At 38.5% G+C, this 14,191-nt stretch overlaps 1 protein-coding gene across 10 annotated transcripts in view; it reads right to left on the bottom strand.

Annotated features, from left to right (window-relative positions):
• The window catches only part of kcnab2a (potassium voltage-gated channel subfamily A regulatory beta subunit 2a), a 126,098-nt gene that overhangs the window by 102,342 nt on the left and 9,565 nt on the right, over positions 1-14,191 (bottom strand). For 2 of the 10 annotated variants that reach the window (XM_055659317.1, XM_055659323.1), the window contains exon 1: positions 2,822-2,884. The exons of 7 other annotated variants lie outside the window; for them this stretch is intronic. The gene's annotated coding sequence lies outside the window, so the exon portion shown is untranslated. Of the gene's footprint in view, positions 1-2,821; positions 2,885-14,191 lie in introns of those variants that run through there. One more of the 10 variants, XM_055659315.1, reaches the window with a different exon arrangement.

The raw sequence follows: 14,191 nt of genomic DNA, 5'->3' as shown, positions 1-14,191 counted from the left end.
AGACTTCAGGCCCGAAACGTTGCCTATTTCCTTCGCTCCATAGATGCTGCTGCACCCGCTGAGTTTCTCCAGCTTTTCTGTGTAACCTTCGATTCTCCAGCATCTGCAGTTCCCTCTTTAACAAGTTGTCCTACAACTTTAGGCTGTGCACGCCATACGCAAGAAGATGAGTTATAATGGTCATGCATATGCAATGATCATTTTGCTAAGTATCATTGGCAATATTAAAGGATTTCTAAGAAGCAGCTATTCATTTTCACGCCTTTGCAAAGATATTTGAATGACGTGGCTTCTTACTTACAATGGCTCTAACAATCCGCATTGGAAATCTCTACTTCAAGTACCATCTGCATCATGTTTGTATACATTTTGCTGTCCACCGTAGAAAATGTGAATTCAGACGCAAAAGTATTTTTGACAAAATATCAGTAGTGCAAATATCTTCTCACATAAAGTTGAAAAGAGGAGGCAGGAGGAAAAAAAACAAACTGGATTTCTGTTTATTAGAAGATTAGCAAGCTGATAAAATTCTATTATACAAATCACATACTGGATCACATTTCTAATCCAGAAAACACAGAAGAGCTGCTCCTGGGGGCTTGCAAATCTTCCCTCTGAGGTACCATATTCAAGGATGCAAGGAATATGCAAAGACATGGATGCACAGCTGTACAATAATCATTTAGGACTTTTACAGTCAAAAGCAGTGAATTGGTCAAAGAAATGAACAATCTTGTTGCCACCAGATTCCTACTCCGGTTACTGATCGCACCAGTTGATTGGTTCTCTGCCACAACCATTAAAATCAGTAAAATAATGATTTCTGTTTAAAGATAAAATTATTTCATAAACAACGTATTTCTCCAGGAGAATTGGAAAAAATGGCGAGAAGGTCCTTTGATTATGTCACTCTGATCCAATTGGCGAACACTTTAGTGTTCAATTAGAAAATCATGGGTTCAAGTATCCTCTTAACATTATCCCACCCTTCTGTAGCCATCTGAGGTCACTCTTTAAGAGCTAATATCTTTGGAATGGATATTAAGGTGATGCTAACATTGCAAGGAATTACTCCGGCTAACATTCTTTCATATAAAGCAACCAAAATTGCTGATTATTGATTTTTATTTGTAGGAACTTGTGCAAGTCGCCTACTGCCTAAAAATGACGATATAAAGTAATACTCAGTTTAAATTGCTTTCAGCCTGGTGTAATACAAATACAACTTTTTCCTATTTACTCTCCTACAGTAACAGCTTGCTTACCTCACCCCTCTGATAAAAGTACTTGATGTCCTACAATAACAGCTTCTGTTTCCCCCCCACCCCCTTCAGAAGCACCTGCTCTCCTATTGTAACAGCTCGTTTTTCAACCCCGTCGGTAGTACTTGCTCCCCTACAGTAACAAATTAGCTGCTTCAGGTTATTTTGTGTGTATACACAGGTCATCCCCAGGTTCCATTTTTACATATGTTCATAAATCACATTTGTCCATAATATTCAGAAAATATACAATGATCACTCAACGTGGTAACCTGCGTCCACAATTTTGTAATGAGTGGCATCAAAAGTACTTAAGACTAGTAAGTTCGAACATGGAGTTGAAGAGAGAGGGGGAAGTGGTTCTGCCATTCATAAGAACAAATGTATGTACATACATTGGATTTAAACTTTATAATATAACAGGTGCTCATTCTTAAGTATATATCGGGTGATAATGGCCCATAATAACATTACTAAGATAGACACAAAATGCTGGAGTAACACAGCGTGACAGGCAGCATCTCTGGATTGAAGGAATGCGTGATGTTTCGAGTCGAGACCCTTCTTCAGACTGAGAGTCAGGGGAGAGGGAGACAAGAAATATGGAAGGATAAGAGGTGAAAACGACAGATCAACATAGACGATAATCAAGAAAATGTAGAATGGTTCAAGGGTAATGTCTGTCCCGCAGAGTTACTCCAGCATTTTGCGTCTATCTTCGGTGTAAACCAGCATCTGCAGTTCCTTCCATAACATTACTAAGACCATATCATAGAGTGGAAAAGAAAACGTTCTACTATGGATTGTCAGCATTTGGTTAAAATTTAACTGGTTACAGATATTTCACAATGGTTGTAGAAGGGGGAAGACAAGTGCTACTAAAACATGCCTGTTTGATGAACAAACTGGCTTGAAACTGAAGCTACATGAAGTCAAAATGAAACCATTAAAGAGAATGAATTCATGGCACATCATTTGACACTTAAAACTGAAGACCCCAGAACACAAAATATATATATATATAAACAAGTGCATGCCTATGGTTATCCAGTAGAATGTAACAGGAAATGAAAAAAAAATGTATCGGACCAATCATAGCGTTAACAGAGATTTTATTAACTGCATAACAGCAAAAAAAAAATACAGAGGATCAAACCTGCTGTCATAACATTTTTTTGCCAAATTATGTAAGCCCATGCTATTGCGTGCAAATGAGATAAATAAGATGAGGTGATCTTCTATTTGTTTACCTTTTTTAGATATCCATAATTATCAATAAAAATATATTACGGAAGGAATATCTTCAAATCCAATGGGTAAATAACAATGCAATATAATAAAATGTGGTACTGCATAGCAGAACATTGCCGGAACGATGATACTGCCTCTGCTGTAATATACAGACACGTCTGGCTATGCAGCAAAAAAAACATGCATTCCCTCGATAGGGCTCATGCTGCATTGCATCTGTTACTCAGAATAATCTCAAAGCAAGACCTACAAAAGATCTTGAATAGCACTAGCAAAGAAAATCAGACTCCTTATTAAACACATCCTACCTTTACTCCTTCACAGTCCAATGTACGGGTTTGATTTCCGTAGGGAAGATTACCCTACTGCGAAGGTGTCAAGAGGGCGAAAAAACAAAAAAAAGTCTGGTTCAGGAAGGGGGAAGAGAAATAAAGACTGAAACTGAAACAGTCAGAGAGACAGAGATGTGAGCAGAGAAGGAAAGAAAAATAACAAAAAAGTCAGAGAGGCACTACAAAAGGCGCAAAGCTCAGCCTCCTCTGCATATTTTAGCACAGTCAGCATTAAGGGAGGATCAACACAACTACCACACAGGTTCTACTGTGCAGGGGGACACGAAGAAGGAGAGAAATCAGCTGATCATAATTTTAACTGGCCAAACAAAATCCATTTAGCCTCAAGGTTTTCAAAAATGCTTTTAATGCAGTTAAACAATTTTCACTGCATATAAATCTGACTCATCAAGTTAATAGCAGCAAGAAGCAACATCTGCGATATTAACATAATCCACCCATCTGAAACCTCAATGTTCCCACGTAGACAAACTTGTTATTGAATTGATCATTATTTGGATGCATACACATTTTTTTTTTTTTATAAAGGCATGACTTTTACTCATTTGACATTCAAATCCATTAAAACTAAAACAGGTCTCATCAACCACAATAGTTAAGAAATCTTCTTCACTGAAGCCAACTAAGCATTACATTATGTTTGATTGGAGTCATACAGTTGCTAAACTATTATCCATCAGCTACTCCACTAATACAAACAATTAGATAAACCACAATGTACTCATACATCCGACCATTCAGGAGATGTGCGGAGCAAGTTATTTTTTTGGTGGGGTTTGGAACACGCTGCCGGGGGTGGTGCTGTGGGCAGATATCATAGTGGCATTTAGGGGACTTTTGTATAGGCACATTGATATGCAGGGGATGAATTGTGTGCAGGCAGCTAAGAGTTGGTCTTGGCATCATGTTCAGACAGACATTGTGGGCCGAAGGGCCTATTCCTGTACTGTACTATGTTTTTTGGTCCATGTACAGCGAGTTGCAGGTTAATCTGAAGAAGGGTTTCAATCCGAAACATTGCCTATTTCCTTCGCTCCATAGATGCTGCCTCATCCGCTGAGTTTCTCCAGCATTTTTGTCTACATGAAAACAAGACACTGACACAGAAAACAATTTGCAAACAAAAAGGCAATTCATGGTAGTGCACGAGGTAGACTGTGACAATCCTAATTGTCAAGCAGGATTAGTGTTGATGCAAGTTGGATTAAGAACTTGATGGTTCTTGGACTGGGAAAGTAGATGTTCCTGAACCTGCTGGTCTGGGATTTCAAGTTTCTGTACCTCCTGCATGATGGTAGCAGCGAGAAGAAAACATGGCCCAAATGGTGGGGGATCCTTGATGATAGATGCTTTCTTCTGGAGGTTGGAATTGTTATACTAGGCCATGATGCAACTAGTCAGGATATGTTCTATAGTGTATTTGTAAACGTTTGTTTGACTACTCGAATACCTGCTAAATCTCTTTAAACTTCTCAGAATGTAGAGATGCTAACAGCGTTCTTCATGATTATATCTTTGTGCTGGGCCCAGGCTCCTATCTGCTTCCTCACATTCAGACTGAATGAGAAAGAGTCTGAAGAAGAAGGAGTCTGAAGAAGGATCTCGACCCGAAACGTCGCCCATTTCCTTCGCTCCAAAGATGCTGCCTCACCCGCTGAGTTTCTCCAGCATTTCTGTCTACCTTCGATTTTCCAGCACCTGCAGTTCCTTCTTAAACATAAATACTTCCTCTAATTGATGATTGCTCCGCTTCCCTTCCTCTTTCTTTCCCATCATACGATGTTTTTATTTCTAACCTTGCCAGTGCTGATGAAATGTATTTGCACTGTGGCGCAGCGGTAGAGTTGCTGCCTTACAGTGCTTGCAGCACCAAAGACGCAGGTTCGAACCCAACTACGGGTGCGGACTGCAGTTCGCTTACCGCCACAACAGATCAACGGTGGATGCGATCTCGCTGGCCCTCCACTCCGCTCTGGACCACTTAGTCAACAAAAACTCATATGTCAGGCTGTTATTCATTGATTACAGCTCGGCATTTAATACTATCATCCTCTCCAAGCTGGTTACCAAACTCGCAGAACTGGGTCTCTGCGCATCCCTCTGCAATTGGATCCTCGACATCCTCATCCACAGACTAGTCTGGTCGTATTGGTGGAAATGTGTCAGACTCAATAACAATCAGCACGGGAGCACCTCAAGGCTGCGTGCACAGCCCCCTGCTGTACTCACTCTATACTCATGACTGCGTAGCCGGTCATAGTGCGAACTCCATCAAGTTCGCTGACGACACCACTGTTGTGGGACGTATCACTGATGGGGATGAGTCTGAGTATAGAAGAGAGATCGAGCAACTGTCCATATGGTGCCAGCACAATAACCTGGCCCTCAACACCAGCAAAACCAAGGAACTGATTGTGGACTTTGGAAGGAGTAGGATGGGGACCCACAGTCCCGTTTATATCAACGGGTTGATGGTTGAAAGGATCAAGAGCTTCAAATTCCTGGGCGTGCACATCTCTGAAGATCTTTCCTGGTCCGAGAACACTGATGCAATTATCAAGAAAGCACATCAGTGCCTCTACTTCCTGAGAAGATTACGGATAGTCGGTTTTTCAAGGAGGACTCTAACTTCCACAGGTGCACAGTAGAGAGCATGCTGACCGGTTGCATCGTGGCTTGGTTCGGCAACTTGAGTGCCCTGGAGAGGAAGAGATTACAAGAAGCAGTAAACACTGCTCAGTCCATCATCGGCTCTGACCTTCCTTCCATCGAGGGGATTTATCGAAGTCGCTGCCTCAAAAAGGCTGGCAGTATCATCAAAGACCCACACCATCATCTCCCTGCTACCTTCAGGCAGAAGGTACAGGAGCCTGAAGACTGCAACAACCAGGTTCAGGAATAGCTACTTCCCCACAGCCATCAGGCTATTAAACTTGGCTCGGACAAAACCCTGAACATTAATAACCCATTATCTGTTATTTGCACTTTATCAGTTTATATAATAATGTGTTTTGTACTCAATGCCTACTATGTTCTGTGTGCTGAAGCAAAGCAAGAATTTCATTGTCCTATCAGGGACACATGACAATAAACTCACTTGAACTTGAGTGTTTGGAGTTTGTACGTTCTCCCCATGACAGCATGGGTTTTCTCCGAGATCTTCGGTTTCCTCCCACACTCCAAAGTCGTACTAGTTTGTAGGTTAATTGGCTTGGGTTTGTATACTTGATATAAATTGTCCCCAGTGTGTGTAGGCTTGTGTTAACGTGCAGAGATCGCTGGTCAGCACGGACTCAGTAGGCCAAATGGCCTGTTTCCACGCTGCACCTCTAAACTAAACTTTAAAATGCTTGTTCTCATTCCACAAAATATTGTCTGACCTGAGCACTTCCAATGATTGCTGCAATTTACTTATTGCTATTTGTGAGTGCGGGCCATTTGCCTATGTAACAAGAGTCCTTGACATCAAGGTAGCAGTCTTACATAATGGGTATGTCAGTGAGGTATCAATATATTGAATTAATAATCCAGAAGCCTGGATTAACAATCCAGAGATCCAAATTCAATTCTCACCATTGCAGCTGGGAGACTCAAATGTAGTTAATAATCTGGAAACAAAAAGAAAACTAGTCATGAAAAATGGCAACCACAAAACTACTTAACTGATATATAACTCCATCCATTTTATTTTTGACCTTCAGTGGAGGAAATCTGTCATCCTTGCACCTGTGAATGATTCCAGACCCTCTAATGTGGCAAGCTTCCAAATGCCACCTGAAATGGCTTACTTAGCCATTCAGTCCAAGGGCAGCTTCTGTAGTTGACAGTTAGCTGCATATTTGGCTTGTGGTCTGGAGCTGGTGGTAAACTGGGCCTTTAGATTTTGCGGCAGAAGAAGTAAAAATTCCACATCTTGGTTAGCTTTGAGTAAACGCTGTGGTCTCACCATTGGAAAATTAGCTTGATAATAACATTAAAAAATAAGGTTATGGATTTTAAAAAAATCATATTTCATTGAGTATTCTCTTTAAAAAAAAAGTTTTATAAGCAATAATCTTTTGGATAACCATTCTTCCTTCTCAATCTGAGCAACTGCAATTTTAGAGTGTAAATTAATCAGGAATACAAACATCCCAAAATATACTTTAAACTCAAAGCAAGATAGTAATTTTAAATTACTACCATCACTTATATATTAAAATGATTGATTTGAGTTATTGGGTCTTATGTTGGTTTCAACCATTTTCAATAGGCATTTGGAAAAAATCCAAATATGATTTTGCTTATTAATTTTTACTGTGTAAGCTACCTTTAGATAAATCAGCACTTTCGCTGAAGGATTTGTGCTACATAAAATGATTCAGCGTATTATCAAGTCAAATTTCAAAAATCACAGTTTATTTTAGTCCACGTAAAGTGAAATAGCAATCAGAATTATAACAGTGCAAGTTGGTGGGTTTGTGGTGAATATTTGCCCAAGGCCTATCCACTTAGAAGGGAATGGAAGGGATGGTCACAGAAGAATCATGTGAGTGAGAGAAATTGGCAGCAAAAGATAAAAACAATATTTTACTTCAGGGCAAGAGCAAGTTAGTCATATTCAAAAAGAATTATGCAAGCCCAATGCAAAGAGAAAACAGGAATTATACACTAACCTGCTCCAAACTCCTCATACACAGATCCAAACATCCATGTGAATGACCACTAATGGACAAGTTCACATATCTAGGCAAGACTCTCACATTGATGACTAAGTCAACAACAGGATAGCAAACATCAGTTCTGCTTTTGAAAGACAGAGGTACAGAATGGAAACAAAAGATGAATCAGCCTAAAGACCAAGCTGAAGGTAGCTCATGGTGTTGTCATTCCCACCTTACTCTCTACAGTGTAGACAGTGAACAGCTGACATTCCAGATAACTCAACCACTTATATGTGGCCTGTCAGCAAAGAATATTTCACATCAAGTTTCAAGACAAGATTGCAGATGCACAGATTCTGTGCCACACAAACCTCCCCAGCATCTACATATCATTGTGACAATCACAGATCAGGTGGACAGGCAAATCAGAAGAATATTTGTTGGCAGAGTACAAAAGCAGCTACTTTCTGGAGAGCTGCCTGATGGCAATTAATCTCCTAGTGGACGTAAAAAAAAGAGATTCAAAAGCTCTCCTTGAACATCCCTGAAGAGTTTCCACATTGAGACACACTACTGGGAACAGGCATTGGATCGTCCCATTTGAAATACCCACATATAAAAAGTGCTCAAACTAGCATGTAGAAACCAAACGGGAAAAGTGAATCTCAAAAATTGAAATCACTGATGCTATTACACCCCTACACCTGTTGACTGTGTAAAAATAACTTTCTAGCCAGAACTTCCAGCCTCTCATCTTCTCTCGGTTGTTCCTGTACATTGCCAGCTCAAAATCAACCATCTCAAATTTTCCTATTCACTCACACTAGCCTATCTCCTTCTAATTGTCCAACGCTCCATTCATGAAAGATTAATGCCAGCATAGTCATGAAACCCGTTGTGGTCTTATGCAAGTTCAAATGTAATTTCCTGGCTTCCATAGTTTATGTCTACATTTCCCAATCCCATTTGGATTACTCCATCACTCTTTCAAAACAAAAACAGGAAATGCTGGGAATACTCAGAACAGAAAACAGAGAGGTAGGGAGGAAACTCCTTCCCAGTTCTGACAAAGAGCCTTCAACCTTAGAAGTAAACTCTGATTCTCTACAGATGTTGCCCGACCTATGTGTTTTCCAGAATTTTCTGTTTTTATTTTAGATTTTAAGCATCTGCAGTTATTTTCATTTTGATTGTTTGAAAACACCTTGTTACTATCAAGAATTAACGCAAAGATGCATCAGGATGTCTCTGTCCCTGAACATCCTTTATGACAATGCAGTTTTGCCTGAGGTGTATACTTTCAACCATCTGGGGAATTGTTGCATGAATATGCAGGTAGCATGAGATTGTTCAACAAATTACTGTATATCTATTAATATTAATAGAATACATTAATATTCTAACCAGAAATAACTTGCCAACTATTGTCATAGAATCACACACCATGAAACAAGCCCTTCAGCGCAACTCATCCAAGTTGTCCCAAATAAGCTAGTTCCATTTGCCCACACTTGGTCCATATATTCCTCTAAACCTTTCCTACCCATGTACTTGTCCAAGTGTCCTTTAAATGTTCTTATTGTACCTACTGCAACTATCTCCTCTAGCAACATATTACATATACCCATCACCTACTGAATGATAAGGTTGCCCCTCAGGTACCTTTTAAATCTTTTCCCTCTCACCTTCAACCTATGCACTAAACGTCATTCACGTTATTCCCTTTATTATGTATCTATACACTGTGAATGACTCGATTGTAATTATGTATTATCTTCTGGCTGACTGGTCAGCATGCAACAAAAGCTTTTCATTATACCTCGGTACATGTGACAATAAACTAAAGTAAACTATATCCTCTGGTTCTTGATTCCCCCACTCTCGGTAAAAGACTGTGCATTCACCCAATCAAATCCCCTCATGAGTTTAAACACCTCTATTTAATCATCCTTCAGCCTCCTGCACTCCAAGGATTAGAGTCCTAGTTTGCGCAAAATCTTTCAGGCCCTCAATCCTGGCAACATCCTCGAATACTCTTTGCACTCTTTCCAGCTTAATGACATCCTTCCTATAGTAAGCCGACCACAACTAAAGACAATACGTGAAATGCAGCCTCAGAATGTCTTGTACTCTACATGCAGTATTCTGACTGAAGAAGACCAAAGTACAAAAAGCCATCTTTACCACACTAGTGACTTGTAACGCCCCTTTCCGGGAATTGTGCACCTGTACTCATAGATCCCTCTGCTCTACAACACTTCATTCACTGTAAAGATCCAGCCCTTGTTTGACTTCCCAAAATGCAATACCTCACCCTTATCTGTATCGAACTGCATTAGCCATTTCTTCAAGCCACTTGCCCAGCTGATCAAGAACCTGCTGCAATATTTGACAATCATCTTCTCTGTCGACAATACCACTCACTTTAGTGTCGTCTGCAAACTTACTGATAATCATGCCTTTCACATTCTCATCCAAATCGTTAAAGTAAACCACAAACACCACTAGTCACATTGTGCTTAATCACTCTCCGAGTCCATTTGCACTTTGCAATTTAATGTTACAAATCATTGAGGAACCAAACGTTGAATTCTTTATTTTATATGCAGTCTTTTGCATATTCCATTTTCTGTTTTAATGTTACATGTTTCCTCTTTGTAAATTTGCCTGGAGCATAATAGGTTTTGGGAGACAACGTGTAAACAAATTTGCATTGGAATCCAGTATGGCAAATTTTAATTTACAATTTTGGAAAGAATGTATGAAATTGCTTAACGTTAGACATTTTTGAGTTGCATGAGAATACATGATGTATAAATACTGAATAAACAAGTTTTTATTTATGTTATTAAATGTGATTTGCCACAGGTCTGCCAATTCTATCCGTTCTATGCAGGGTTTCCTTTATCAAATCTCTGTGCCTATTAACCTTTCCCTTGATTATTGTATTAAGTCTCCTCACAAATTGATGCACTGAAAGATTCCCGACATATCTCTATGGCCATTTATTATGAACAAAGATATGATTGCCACTTTCCAGTCTTCTAGTACCACCCCCCACCAATGTCAAGAATTGAAACATTTTGGCAAGCTGTACAACCTACACCTAAATCTACATCAACAATCTAGGCCGCACCTCACCTGGACAGGTAACTTGCTTGCATAATGCATTGCCAAATCTTTCTAGCATTCCTTATCAATTTTCACCACATTGAAGAATCGCTTCTGCCTACCTTTCTACTGTCTGTGACAATGGAGTATTTAAGCATGACAAGGACCAACTGAAAAGCAACAAACTGCAGGTGCTGGCAATCTGAAATAAAATATAAGATGCAAAATATTCAGCAATTGGGAAACAGGAACTAATGTTTCAAGTGGATGATATCTCATCATTGCATATGAACCAGGAATTTCTTGATCTGAGCTAAAGATGCTGTTACACTAAGCCTCGCCTCCCACCATCATTTTAATAAACTGCAATGATGCAAACTGAACTCATGACACCAGACACTCCTGTATCCTGGTACACGAGTTTCGTCCTTCAGCATTCATTCTTTCTTGTATGATGACCTGTACTGTGCTCTACTGCAGATTCATGCTTCCAAGGTTCCAGATCATAGCATACAGCACTAAATTTCACACCCATCCTTATACCTTTTCAATTTCTAAACACCAAATGGCCTAGATGCAGTCCATAATCAAATCCTTCATTATGGCAAAATACATATTGTAAACTATCCAAATGGTATGTATGTTTCTTGGATGGAGAATTATTCCAAAGATATTTATGATTTCTGCTGGTATCTATCTGAATTAACTTTTTTCTTCTTCTATCCTGTTAAAATTTTCAGGTCTCTGGAAGAAATAATCTGGGATTACTTCATCAATGCACCCAATCACCCGCAAAATTTAAGATCTTCTAAACGAAAAATAAAAATTAATGAATAAATGTGAAGAACAATTGTGGCGTTCCGTGAAGTTTCATTGCAGAATGTTGGCTTGAATTTTTAGTTGATTTAATCCAACCTGTTCAGAGTGCCTGATCTGGGGAGATTGTTTAAATGGAATACTGATTCGATGCATGTTACATAATCTCTTAGTTGATTTCAGGCTGGTTTCAATTTCCAGCTCTTACCTGTTTACAAGGAAGCCTCTCGGAGCATTTCCCTGAACAGTGATATTACCAGAATGACAGTGTGGAAGAAGTATTCATATTTGTAGGAGATTTAATTATAAAATAGAATGTCAAACAAGATGTTTTTAATGGATTTTTTTCTTCAGTTTAAAGAAGGAGGAACTATAAACTGAGTTGCTAATGCCTTATTCCCCCCCTAAAATGCATAACTTAAAAATGAATGAATAGTTGCTGAATTCTGTCAGATAATAAAATTCATACCATAACCGGACTTTCCTTTGAACTATAATTGATCATAAATATACTAATATGAAGAGAATGAAGTGAAAATTAACAGATTTAAATCACATTAGTAAGACCATCAAATATATTCAGTTAAACAGTAAAAGAGATTGCTCCGCAAACATCCCAAAAAATAACCTTCCATACTGTAAATTATATGGGGCCCTGCAGTTTATTACAACCTCATTGCATACTCACATTTCTCTTATTCCAATAGAACACAATTAATACATGTTAGCCTGGTGATGAGCCAGATCAATCAGAGATTGTTGACATCTGCTTTCTCTCAAAGTATTCAATATTTCCACCAATAATTTTCAACCAAATACCACTGACATTAGTGAGGCAAAATTATGGATTTACAAACTTTTTGCATGTTTATTGTAGTAAGTAGCAATGTTTATTGTAGTAAGTAGCAATGTTTATTGTAGTAAGTAGTAATGTTTATTGTAGTAGGTAGCAATAATTCAGATAACAGATTCTGGCAAAATACGAGATTGACAAGTCCTTTCTATGTTATAAAATGGAGAAGTGGATCCAAGGGGGGGGGGGGAAACTGGACCTTTCTGCACCATTTCCTTGCCAAACAAAATTCCAAGGCTCCTGTAAGCAAGGCTGTAACCTAAATTGGATATGTCGCAACAACGTTTTAGAAATAACATTCGCTATCTGATCAAAACTAGTTACGTTGATGCTCCAAGTACAAATGCATACTAACCATTTCAAGGGGAAAAGCAGGCTAAAATTGATCTCCACTGTAAGTATGCCATGTTAATTCAAGCCCATTGCACTGAACATCTAAGGGAAGTTAAACGTGATAAAATAATCTTCATAAAGATTGACTTAGAACTGTCTTTACTGTTAAAGAAACTAGTAGTTTCTAGTTTAAGCTTAACCTTTCTAACAAAATTCTTCTCTGTAACTCAGGTCAGTGGTATGTGCTGGAACATTATATGACGTCGAATTGCTTCAATACCACTTTTAGAATGCTGAGCAGTTTGCAAAGCTGTAAAAATGGTATTGTAATATCTGGTCTATTTTTAGAACTTTACATTCCTCATGTATCTCCATGGCTCTTTATGCACATGCACGGATAAGAAAAGGTAGGTAACCAACTCAAATACCAGTGATATAATTTTGTAATTAGCATCTCATTGAAGATGCTCTCATTAAAAAAAAAGTTTGCCCTCCTCCAATTCTCTTGACTTCCTTTTGAAAAAAAAAATCAGCATAATTTAGCAGATGCCAAGAGTTTATGGGTCAAGAATTCAATACACAAACTCATATTTAAAAATGTATCTCAGCACTCTGAAAGTCAAAATTTGAAGACTATCAATGTCAATACACTTAAATAGACTGAAAGAATATAATTCTCATTTCAAGAGTATGATTTAGAAAAAGCCATCAAAAGATAATAGTAATTCCCAGGCAAATTATATTATTTCGCAACCATCAAGCCTTCAGGAACCTTTTGCAGGAATAATTGTTACCTGCTGTACTAATAGTTCACAATTCAGGCCTATCTGAGCATGTGGCATACAACAGCATAGCCTTACACGGTCTTCATACAACATCTACATACAAATACTCAATGGTGGAGATCTATGGATCAGGATTAGATTGATGAAACATAATGATTTTGTTCCCCCTGTGAGTCTAGAGACTCCAAGACCAATTGCTGCATATCCATCATTGCTAATTAAATCACTTACATTCCCACCAATTAGAAATAAAATTTCAGACATTCCTCATTTATAGGACTCACTACCATACATTATTGTGCAGTCACCATTCAACTATTAAATAACAACTTTACTGAAATATTTCAACTTACATTGAATGGCAACTAAAATAAATCGGCCCATCACACTAATTTATTAAAGTAAATGTTGGATACAAAAATTCATATAAGTGGTTTCCCAATTGGTTTTAAATTCTCAAATACATATTAGTTTTGCTTAATGGTGGCACTCGCAGATCTAAGTAAGATCACTATTTCAGTTTTCATTTCAAATAAGGTCACATAACCAGGCTGACAACTCGTTAGAATAGAATAGAATAGGAATAGAATACTTTATTGTCACATGTGACAAGTCACAGTGAAATTCTTTATGAGTGAATGTCAAGAATGGAGGACTCTTGTCTCAAGCACAATGTCTAAGGTATCCGCAAATATATCTTCCTTCGTTGGAAGGCGAGTCCATCCCCTCTGTTGGGAGGTGCGTCCATTCACGTTGAGAATGAAATCAAACAAGAGCATGCAGG

The sequence above is a fragment of the Leucoraja erinacea genome, chromosome 30, assembly GCF_028641065.1.
Source record: "Leucoraja erinacea ecotype New England chromosome 30, Leri_hhj_1, whole genome shotgun sequence".
Lineage (NCBI taxonomy): Eukaryota > Metazoa > Chordata > Chondrichthyes > Rajiformes > Rajidae > Leucoraja > Leucoraja erinaceus.
The sequence above is the reverse complement of the archived record's forward strand: the minus strand, read 5'-3'. Positions and strand labels throughout refer to the sequence as shown.